We start from the raw sequence: 12,095 nt of genomic DNA on the forward strand, positions 1-12,095 counted from the left end.
GCACAGACACGATACGCACCCAAGAAGTAAAAATGCAACAAAACGCATTATAAACTTTATTAGTATCACTGTAATCCCTGAACAGAGGTAAGAATACACTCTTCAGAATATATAGCTTGGTGCGAGTAATATTAAACGAATAGGTTGCCAGCATTCCTTCTCTGTACAAATATGCCCCACCCCGATTTCTTCCCCCTTTAGACTTCCAATTATATAACCACAACGTTTCGCTTCTTCGTCGTCTTGTGTAACAGTTCATAAATAAAAACGATTCACACAGAATTTATAGGTAGGCTTGTAATCTATCTCCGTGCATAACTTTACACACTGGCTCCAGTGGTTGGTTAGTTGTCGCCATCAAATCGAAAGGTAAATATACAAGTAATACGACCAAAATGTTGTTTCACATTCAAAGGTATTATACTAAGCTCTTATTTTTGATCATGTCTTAAAACGAACTCGATATCCCCACCACTACAGGACTCACTCACCTACATAAAACAACTCGACCTTACACTTCCATTACACGCGCCAGAAAAATATCTTATGAGAAGTATAATTTTGGCCATATTATCTAAGCAAATAATACGACCAAAGTTTTGTTTATGCCAATATATCTAACACAGAATGATATAAAATCCAGTTGTACAGACAATTCTCTTTCGATTTAGTTCAAATCAAATTAACGCAATCACTGTTTATGAATACCAACGATACGATACGATATATCGTTTACGTTCTGAAACAGACGCTGGGTCTTTGGAAATTCCGACGTTTGGCAACATGGAGTGCGGCTATGCCTTTCTCTAGGGCGATATTATGATTCAATGGTGCCGACTTCAGCTGACAAGTCTGCAGAACTACTGACATAACGACTTGGCCATATTCCCTGGTTCAGTCAATTACATTCAAATTACAAAAAATACTTAAACAAACGTAGCCCATTTCTCGAACACATATTTCCATAAAAATGTTAGAAACCTATGCTAAATGGCGTTGGAGCAATTCTCACCTCAATAGTTAGAAATACCTGCAATTTTTATCACAGAAAAACCAAAAAGTAAATAGGTGGCATTATGTTAATACCACATTCCATGAAAATATGTCAATCACGTCCTATGAGGATCTGTACCTACACCGTAAAGTGTAACTCCGGCGTTTCATCTTCGTGGACTGAAGTAGGCCTGCTGTTCACATAGTTTACAATATGTAGACAGGAGATAATTCGTACCACACCCGGAATTTGTACAATCTTATTAATCAATTCAGACCCAATACTATGCAGTATTCCTAAGATTACACCGACACAGTCACTTGAACAGGCTTTGGAAGTCACACCCTAATTTCCTTGCGACTTTGCATACCTCTCTGTTCTTCATTTTCATTTATTATAGATATAAATCTCAACAAAACACATGTCCAAAACAAAGATAGGTTTTTTAATAATGTTTAGAGATATAACCGTCGTTTATTCAGTCATATTAAACACACAAATATACCGTGTGGGCAAAGTGTACAGTTAACTAATGTCAAAACACGCGGCACTGGGCTCTTAAATGTTAATATGGATCTTAGAGAGTACATGGGCGATGGATTGAACTGGCCGAAGATCGGGGAATAGAGGCGTCGAACTTTTGGCTCCTGCAAACTACAATGTCCTCATTAGTAAACGCAAATGCTGTTACAGCTTTCAGACTAGATGAGTGGCCAGATGGCATTCCATCTTCTTATTTGGGATATCGGCGATCAAATCTTGAATCCCAGGCCAGGATTCTCGTCGTTTAAGCTCCTCCACTATCAAATTCCGGAATAGTACATTATAGTAGGTTACGATCGCTTCCTTCCGCATTCCTTCTGATTCACTGTTCGCAAAATACCTGCTATTCGACGCTAATAAACGAGGCACTTAAAAAGGGCTGTTAAATAAATCAGGTATTAATCACAATATTAAAGCCGGGGAGTAAATTTTAATTACGATTTTTGTTGCAAAATCACATACTTATTCAGCACTTAATACTCGCACGCGATTATCTGACGTGGCTGCAAGTTAAAGTGTTTATTTTTATAAATTTTATTACATTTTATCAACATTAGACACCGGTAACCCAGCATACGAAATATCGATAGGAAAGTTACGTCGACTACTTTCATTTCAGTCGACAACGGAACTAGTGATATCAATTGCCATCGAATTATTTAACCTTCCAATCTAATATCCATACCTTTTTACTGCCAAATTATACTTTGATATTCAAAGTAACTGCACTGAACGTACATAAGATTACAAGTATTTATGGGATGCTGTAACTGTTCACACCCACAATAAAATGATTACAACTCATGGGAACAAAGAGGCATAAATGTGAATCCGTAGCAATTAATTATTATAACTAGGTACCTTGACTTCAGCTTCTAAATTTTGGATATTCACACTGTTGTATTACAATTAGCATCTCACTGCCATAACTGCAAAGAAGTTAAATTAAACATTAGAAATTTACTGCATACAACAGTGAAATAAAAAAACAACCATTATGAATTAAACAAAACAGTAAATAACGTAACAAAGCTTATACAGAATCACTTATTTTTACATTAATTCTGTGTTGTTTCTTTACAGGGGAATTACAGCTGTAAATGCTGACGATAGTTGCTAAAAAAATTCGAACATTTCGTGTCTTGACATACATAATTTGTAAGATAGTGTAGTTGCGTCATATTGTGACTTATTAAATTAAAATTAAATTATTTGGTTATTCCGTCAAATCACAATGTATTTAAAATAAGATAATTAAAATATCATTCTGTGTTCCATATCGAATAATCGATTTACAATTTAAATACATTGTGATTTGACGGAATAACCAAATAATTTAATTTTAATTTAATACATAATTTGGTTCAATTTAGGTACATTGCTGGTACTGTAATGACCAAAAATGTGGATACTAACACCCCTCGCCTTCAGGGGCCCATAAACCAAGGCAATCAATCATATATTTCTAACGGAAATCATACGACCTAAAACTCGTACTTATGTATGCCTACTTGCTGTTGGTCACACTTATACGAACAATTTCACATCGAGTCACAGATACGGACTGAAATCACAGATTACACATCAACAGTGCATTGCACCCTGGCACGTGAGGGTGTGCATCGAGATGTGTCCTTATGACGTCACCACTAACTAAAACGACCGGCAACCGCCGCCCTTTATAGTCCATTTCAAGAGGTTCGGGTTTGACGAGATTTTCTCTGATCTTGTAGCTTGCACACACACACAGAAACTAACACACGTAGGGCTAGGTTGAGACTACAAGCCTCCCGTCGGTGGAGTCACCCAGCTCTCTTACTCCTTGCTGTAGCAGGGCCGACCGTTCCCATGGCAACCCACGTGGTCGGGTCCAATCCAACAGCACCAAGGAGGACGCCCCCCCAACAGAACATACTCCAATTCATATCGGGCTCACGATTGCAGACCAGCATAACAAAATCTAAATATACTGGCATGTTTCCGAATGAGGACCCCATATTTTTACGATCTTTTTTGACACGTCCCGTGAGCGCTCTCGGCTGACGTACAAAGTCACCAACACACAAGACTGACGCACACAGAACCTCCAAGGTAGGCGATGTGACTTCGGAGTACTTTTTACAAGATTTACTGCTGTATTTTTAAAAACTTCTGTACACAATTAAAATCAGATGAAATTCTGGGCGTGTTTTATACCTTAGTTCAGGAAGTTTTATCTTTCCGCGTCCTGTCTAAAAGCCGAAAGCTCCAAACATACGAAACCGGTTTTTTATCTGTTGTCATTTGTCATATATAATTACGGAACGTAATCTCTCGCTTACGGAAATAACACATATTGACTGTGTTACAGAGCAGAATATTGAGAATATCTGGACCTAAATGTAACAAAAGAGTGGAGAACATTTCATCAATTCCGCACACACATATAAAAATAGCATCACGACTTAAATACTATAATTCTACAGTTTTGCCACTACAAATTTTGAACACCTAAACATAACGAGTAATGCCTAGTTGAGACAAACGAATTTAAGTGCGGGTGAAAACATGAACGAACGTTGAAAGACCTAGAAAGGGACTGTGAAGTGTAAGGAGAGGTTCTTCAAGATGTCTTCGGTTGCTACTTGGAACAAAGTTCGGTGGAACGGACGATTTTTACACATATTTCTGAGTGAAGAAATAAGAAAACTACAGAAAACTTTCACGGAAGATTCAGGATTCATCAGTATTGCGTAATGCAAGGCGGTCTGCCTAGTGCTGACCGGATATAACTGTTTAGGAGACGTCAGAAATAGTTTTAACAGATATGTGATACGAAACAATGTTCACTGAAAGGAGCAGTAAAGACTTACGACTTTAATTTTGGTTTTTATCAACAGTTGTGCTAATTATTGTTCTTACCAGGGGACAAGCTAAGCGACTATCAGCTTCTCGCGTAGGACCCTGCTCCATGTATTTTATTACATCTTGCTAAACAGAGTGCCGAGCCTGAGAGTCTTTCATGAACGGAATACATGTGCTCGACACGTACGGACTAAGGTAATTCCTTAGCAAGTTTTTAGCTGCTCGTATTTGGGAGGTCCTGGGTTCAAATATCGGCCTGCAGAATATCAGTAAAGGTTCTGTGGTTTCACTGTCTCTCAGAACAAACAATGGACTCTGAAATAAGTCATCATTCACAAGGATACTTCCATTCAATAATCTATGCAGCTGAAAAAGAATACGTATCATGTACATGAACTAAGAAGAAATTATGGAAGTCAAAGGGTAATTAATAAAATTCAGCCACGCTTAATTTAAGCTTCAATCCCAAAACTGTATTTCTAACTGCAATTCCAATCCACATTTTCTTCCATGACATTGTAGCAGTCAGATACAATCTACCGAAACAAAGGAAAGGCGCATTTGGCTAGTATTGGATGGCCCCAATATCAACCCACTCACGTTTTGAGAAACAAACAGAGACAAAGGAAGTTCGCGGTGATGGATGGAAAACTGATGGGGGCCAGCCTTCACCTTGAAGGGTCTTAAAAATACAAACATCCATTCCGAGTTTCGACAGGCCTTATGGCCGTCTTCCTCGATTGTCTGATCGATGCGAAGTTTGTATATCTACTGCTAAGGTCATTTAGCACAGACATATAGCTGCATGATATAGGCGGCAAATATATTTCATTATGCGCGAGATAACAAAGAGACCGTTTCATTAACACGTCACATATCTACAAAAACACAGCTCTTGTTTAAACATAATAAACCAACAAAAACACAAATGAATCTCCTTCCTTCAGTCCCCACGTATTTGTAGGATTCCAGGGATACGTTCATGCATAGACAGTTTACTTTATAGCAGTAATGGAAAACACGTTGCAGATATTAAATAACTCTTTACTCTAGGAGTGTTATCACCTATGATTAATTCTCTTATCTTATGAACCGCATATAAGAAAATAGACCGATTTAAGCTTCTCGAAAAGAACGACGATCACTATCAAAATAAAGCCAACTCTGACAACATACGTGAATGAATAGCGATAAAGATTAGACATGAAGACGGACCGACAGGCGATGATTTTGTAAACTTCCATACTAAGAACGCATACAAACACTTCTACAGAGCCCATGGGGCCATCAATACAGAAACGAGAATACAAGCAAAGCAAATAATGCGACGATTGAATTGTATTATACTATAGTCAACCGACTGAGACAACCACAGATGGTCGAAGGAACAGATAAGCACTTCATAGCTCAGCTTTACTTTATCTGCAGACTCGACATGATTCCCATACGACGTCTGTTACTGACTGAATCGGAAGAAATCGCAAGCCTTCCATAATCTATAATCTCTCCTCGACACTGTGCGTTACTTCAATCCAAAGTTTCTTCCAACAAAAGCAGACGACCTTTAATACGATAGAACTGAAACATACAAATATTTAATTTCTGTTACAAGGAGCATGCTGGGAGCTTGTGTTTAAATCCTGTTCGGTCAAAGGTTGTTTTACTGTCTGTGCTGTCTTGTGATAAAGATATCTTGCAATCAGCCAATCGCCCATCCAAGGAGTAAATACCGGGTAACAGAATTAATTCTGAGGTATAACAGGTCACAGAGAATCATCACATTTTAATTACCAAATTATTTCCGTAAAGCAGTCATCCAAGCAGGAAGATGTACACCTGTTAACAATGACGTGTCGAAGAGATGTATTAAGGGCAAAGTCGCGAGGTCTCGGACCGAGGATCGAACTTTGTAGGATACTAAGCATTACTCCTCAGCGATCGACCAATTCCTCGAGGAAGTAAAGTAAATTATGGCAAGGATGATCATCGCTGAACCGGCGCAACCGATCGACCACAGCGATATTTAAAATTCTGTTTACAATGCATGGGCGTTCAGGGTAGCTGGAGCAGCAGCGAATAACGTTCAATCTTGCACATTGATAAATGAATTTCGATAAGAAAGTTTTGGACATCTATCTTATTCCTGTCTTACTGCTCCGCATGTATTTATCACAAAAAGAAATCAACCGTATTTCTATATGTACTAGTACGTAAAAGTGTGTTCTCCTCTCCTATATAATTTACTAAGTGGCTTCCTTCGCCATTTGTCGACGTCCTTAGTTTAACAGCTTCGAGTGAGATGATAACTGTGTATAATAACTTGAAAAGAATGTGAAGGAAAATGGTAGTGGCCTGTTTTAAGGTTCCAACTCAGAATGAATCTGGAAGAACTACAGAAAACCAATAAAACCTCCAGACTATCGGCTTCCGCCGCCGAAAACAGAACCAGGGACCTCCCATAATGGAGTTATTATTTAGTGTGCTGTCTGACGACAGGTCCATATGAACAGGATCCTTCCATCCTTTTCTCGGACTGGGACCTGTTCATATACGTTCTTGGCAGATGATCCAGAAGTGGTTTGCCATTGCCTTCTTCTGTGTGTGAATGGAGTAATTGTTGGGATGCCACGGAGAAACCGGGGAAGCCCCCGGAGGAAAACTCCGTGTTGCCTAGACCACGGCCTTGCCCAACACAAGTTATAAATTCGGGCACCGCCGGGAATCGAACCCGAGACCCCAGGATTACAAGGCCAGCGTTCTAACCGCTAGACCACCGTGGCGGTCATAATGGAGTGCCAACAAATAAACCGGGAAGTACAATGACAAAGTATGGAAGGGGGAAGAGGGAAAGACTGGGGTCAACTGTTGGTGGATAACCATAGGATGTTTTCAACTTAAAGTTATAATCATGATAGTCCAGCTTCTGAAGTAGGAAAGTTACCACACAGCAGATGATCGGATAACACCCGGCGCCCAAAGAAATGCTTCGCCGAGTGACCAGTTTCTTACTGGGTCTCGTTATCATCAGCGAAAAACGAAATATAAACAAGCAAGTGTATTCCAATGGACTACGCATACAGATCGAGGTCATTTAATTATACTATACCAACAGAAGATGTTATTTAGCGTCGAATGACACCAAAGGATCACGTTCGGCGACCTCCAAAGAACTGATACGAAAACAGTCGCGCGCTTACCTGTTTGAAAGTATAGTATCCCGGAATTCTGAACCGAATACAAACCAGAAGCATTACGGCTTCACCTGCTGGGTGGGTTTCGTAGTTATTTTCTCGTGAACAAACTTGGCAACACTTGCGAAATGCAACTCACACTTCGCGGCTTTCATTGTATATTTATTTTTTGTATCCTTCCACGTATCCCCCATCCAAAAAGTTAACAGTTCTTGCCGCAAGTACTCATTCTCCTGCAGACGATTCAGAAAACACAACAGCCCGAAAGCACAGATGAACAGAATTCCAATTATGCGTATCTATAGCAGGGATAGACAGAATATGGCACGCAGCGATGTTCAGTACAAAATAATAAGATCGTTTATAATTCCGTTTACATTTTGATAGAACATGAAGCATTGTAATCTTAAAAATAAATAAATAAACAAATGCGTATCTGCTATACCCGGCACCATGTATGAGGCAGTAGAACGCTTGTCCATGCGTGCATTTGTATGTTTTAAGTTTTTAACGTCTTTCGTATTCAGGAGACCCCAAGGTTAAAATCTCGGCCCAGAAATCTGCCATTATGACGGAACGTTTCGGTGGTTTTACATCGTCTCTCCAGACAAATGCCTATATAAAACCTTAAACAGACACGGAACTTTCTACCACATTGTTTAAAATTCACCATGCGCAAACAACCTACCATTCGAGGCTACATAACTTACGTAGTTGAAAATTATCATTAGATAAACCAAGAATCATCCATCAACAATTTCTCAATTACAATTCTTTCTTCTCGCGAGGCACTCCGGTCCGAGGGCATTTTGGAATGGCATCATCTGGCACAAAAAGGAAGCAACTACTAACCCCTAATGTGAGGGGTTAGGCAGGCCTAAGTGACAAAGGTAGCAGAACAATACTGAGATCCTTCAATCCACGTGAAAATATAGTATTAGCGCAATGCGATACTGCTGTACAGGCTTATAAATACCTTTATTCGAGTTCAAGTCGCAAGAAACAGAGAGGCTCTTATACGACGTGACGGAAATTGGAATATTGGCGATTCAATTATCGGTGAAGTTCCTACCCATCTCCATGGCCACAGTACGTTATTCCAGACAATTGAAAGCACATTTCTGCGTACCACAAGACTACCAATGTCGGTGTTCATTTATTGCAGGTAGAAATATGTGCCTACTATTTTAAGGACGTCAAACTAAAGATAAATTACGTCGCGGACAAACAAATATATTTCCGCGTATCTCGTTATTCGCACATAGTAGAAATTTAAAAAAAATAAAAAAAACATTCTGGGGCTTCCGAAGACTTCTGTGACACACAAACTTCTGTATTGAGAAAATCAGTAAGTCTGACTTTTGTTTCATGTAAGAACGTTTTTTTTGGGCCGATAGCGACCACAATTAAAATCTCCCGACAACAATTTGCAGACCTCTAATATCAAGTTTAATCAAAATCCGTTTTGCAGTTTCGGAGTTGAGACACGCGGGCAGAGGAAAAAGAACTACCCAATATGCATTTTGTACAAATAATGCACAAGGAGTGCCTTCTCTTGCCTGTTCAAGTTCCCACTGGCGACTTATAACACCATTACACAAAACTGAGACATCTTACCGGAAATTATTTTGAAGAGTGCCACAGACAAGGAGGAAACGAAGTAGGGGTTTTCTGTAAATAGCCGGGCAATTTGTCAAGATTGGATACAGAGTTTAAGTAATTCGATTACCAGTAAAGCAAGCCGTGATCTGGTTGTCGTTCATGGACTACTGACAGGTAATTTGCGAGGAGGAGAGATCGGAGCATTGACGCTGAAATGCCAAGCGATCTTTGACGCTTGACATTTACAAAGACAGAGGGGCACATCAAGAAGAATTTATCATAATGCCAAAAATGACTCCCTTCCAACACCCTGTAAACCAATGAACAGGTGTGCGCGATGTTTCCAACATATGTCACTAATAACCCTAATAAACAGCAAGAACAAGATAGAGAAAATAATAAAGACACGTCATATAAAAACGGCACATGCCATAATACCGGACCTCATGAAGATCTACAACTTCTATTTGAAACTTTCGTGGATATGGTGGTATTATGTTTACAGCAACAGGTCTGTAATTACAAGAAATGAACATCAAGGCCAATAAGAATTCTAAAAATTGTTTAGGAAATATGTGCACTTCAATGCAGGCCACCTTTCTACCAGACTGTCCCTAGTTTCCACCAATCCTCCGTTTCAACACAGAAGATACATTCGACCAACATTTAAAAATATATCTTCGTCAAAGTGGAGCTCAACCATAACACAATACATTAAACCCTATGACGTCCTTACTTCATACGAGGATGAATCTAAAGCATCCTATCGCTGTCTTGACTCCAGTTCCAGTGCGTTCTTCATTACTCAACATATAAAATACTGTTCGGCGTGGGGGGAAGCACCGGTCAAGACGTTTCATCTTGTCTGTCAGTGTCGTTGCGACTACCAGGCAGACATACCGATACAAGAAACGTTTTCTCGTTTCAGTGTTAAGGCGCAGCGAGGCCCACAATGTAGTACTGCGATACTGCCACGGTAATATCAACCGTACCCTGCAAAGAAATGAGATTATGTGTTCGTCGACTGCTCCGGGTCGGAACGTGCCGTATTGCTTGCTGTAATCGTTGCGATGGCAACAACATCCTGGTGGCGTTTCTATGGGAACAACCCCCGCACGGCGTCCCCTGCAGACCTCGTCACCGAAATACAGAACTTGGCTGTAGCTACTGCAGTTCTTTCATTACCCTAGTTATCCATAAGCACGATAGATTCTGTGGGCAGAAACTGAAGGCTGGGAAGGGGATGGCGCTGGAATAATCTTGGCACAGGCAACAAGAGTTGTTTGGATTTATACGGTTGGTGTAACCGTATCTTTTAAACTAGACTGGGGGAAAAAAAAAGAAAGAAGACAAATGAATGACAAATGCGTACTGGCAGTACCGCCCACAGTACGGCCATATGCTTATTTTGCCTTGTATTTCGCTGAATATTCCTCACATCGCAAAGGAAAATGTTTGAAATAAGAGATGTGCACCTCAAAGAGGTCTCCCCACTTTTACTCATGGAACATGTTTTCGTACGGCGGGACACTTTTGAGAACATTCATATACTATTTCTGAGTCATGTAATGTACTATAACGACACGGTAAGACAGACCAAATTTTAATTACTGCAACTTTCAGCGCATATCCTCTGTATGAAATGCAGTAAAAGTCTTCCTATTACGTTCTGAGATAACACTAAGCATCGTACGACTTCTACAGCGCAGGAACAGCCTTCGCTAACCTTTTAATTAACAGAAGTCAGGCGGACCTCGGAGGCAGGCTGCACGCAGTGACGACGACAAACATTACTGCCCTACCCTAAATTAAACCCCGGTTGTTGTCAGGCTCATATCAAGTCATTTTACGAAAAGCTACAACCTGCAACTTCTTCACATTTCTTTAAATACTCTGAGACAGTGGTCTATTGTAACGATTACACTCTACAAGACAACAACAAAAAGGTAAGAATAGAAACTACGGCAATATTAACGAGTCTTTTTTTAACTTTTTATATGCATATGAGAATTTTAATGGAAGTTCTAGACTCAAAGTCCACAGTAATACATTTACTACACCTATAAATGGTTACAATGGAGTGGGATCCATTACAACCGGAATAACTTCGATTATTTTTTACATTATTTGTATATAACGACGCTGTTTTAGATGAGGATAATGACTGACTGCAAGCACGAAAGGGTGTGGAAAAAGGGGGTCGTTACTATTCCAACATTCGCCTGGAGACTCAGAGAAAAATCGTAGAACATTTATGTCGGGATGAAATATGTCCGAGATTCGGGCGGGTTACCCCCCAAATACAGGTCTAGAACACTGCCTCAATACAAACCGGTTAGATTTTCGAAACAGGTCCGACCAGCCCCGTAGTAAAATAATTGTCCACCTCTGTAGCATGTATGAAGTCATTTTATTCAGAGAGCTGACTCATTTATAATTTGTAGCAACTGCAAACGATGAAGACTCTAGGGTAAAGGGCTGACGCAGGCCAGTTTCTCCCCCAACCCCCTGGTCATGAACTGCACAAACATTTAATTACCCACCTCACCTTCAGCACCATTCCGAACAATACTACTCTTGGAAATTAATCACTCACTAACCAGGGACTGGGCGTTCACGTTAACAGTGTTAGTCCTGCTAATAATCTAAAATCTTTCTTTCTTGGTTCAACGGTACTCCATGTTATTATTTATTATTTAGTGTTCTGTCTGACGACAGGTCCATATGAACAGGATCCTTCCATCCTTTTCTCGGACTGGGACCTGTTCATATACGTTCTTGGCAGATGATCCAGAAGTGGTTTGCCATTGCCTTCTTCTGTGTGTGAATGGAGTAATTGTTGGGATGCCACGGAGAAACCGGGGAAGCCCCCGGAGGAAAACTCCGTGTTGCCTAGACCACGGCCTTGCCCAACACAAGTT

General features: G+C 40.1%; 1 protein-coding gene across 4 annotated transcripts in view; it reads right to left on the bottom strand.

Moving 5' to 3' along the window:
• The window catches only part of sxc (O-linked N-acetylglucosamine (GlcNAc) transferase sxc), an 83,956-nt gene that overhangs the window by 34,750 nt on the left and 37,111 nt on the right, over positions 1–12,095 (bottom strand). Inside the window, exons 1-2 of one of the 4 annotated variants that reach the window (XM_087346660.1) lie at positions 3,035–3,328; positions 2,399–2,466 (exon numbers count right to left, since the gene is read on the bottom strand). The exons of 2 other annotated variants lie outside the window; for them this stretch is intronic. The gene's annotated coding sequence lies outside the window, so the exon portion shown is untranslated. Of the gene's footprint in view, positions 1–2,398; positions 2,467–3,034; positions 3,329–12,095 lie in introns of those variants that run through there. One more of the 4 variants, XM_087346659.1, reaches the window with a different exon arrangement.

This window comes from Zootermopsis nevadensis, unplaced genomic scaffold, assembly GCF_977971745.1.
Source record: "Zootermopsis nevadensis isolate Lab colony 2312 unplaced genomic scaffold, Znev_1.0 Znev_ptg000010l, whole genome shotgun sequence".
NCBI lineage: Eukaryota > Metazoa > Arthropoda > Insecta > Blattodea > Termopsidae > Zootermopsis > Zootermopsis nevadensis.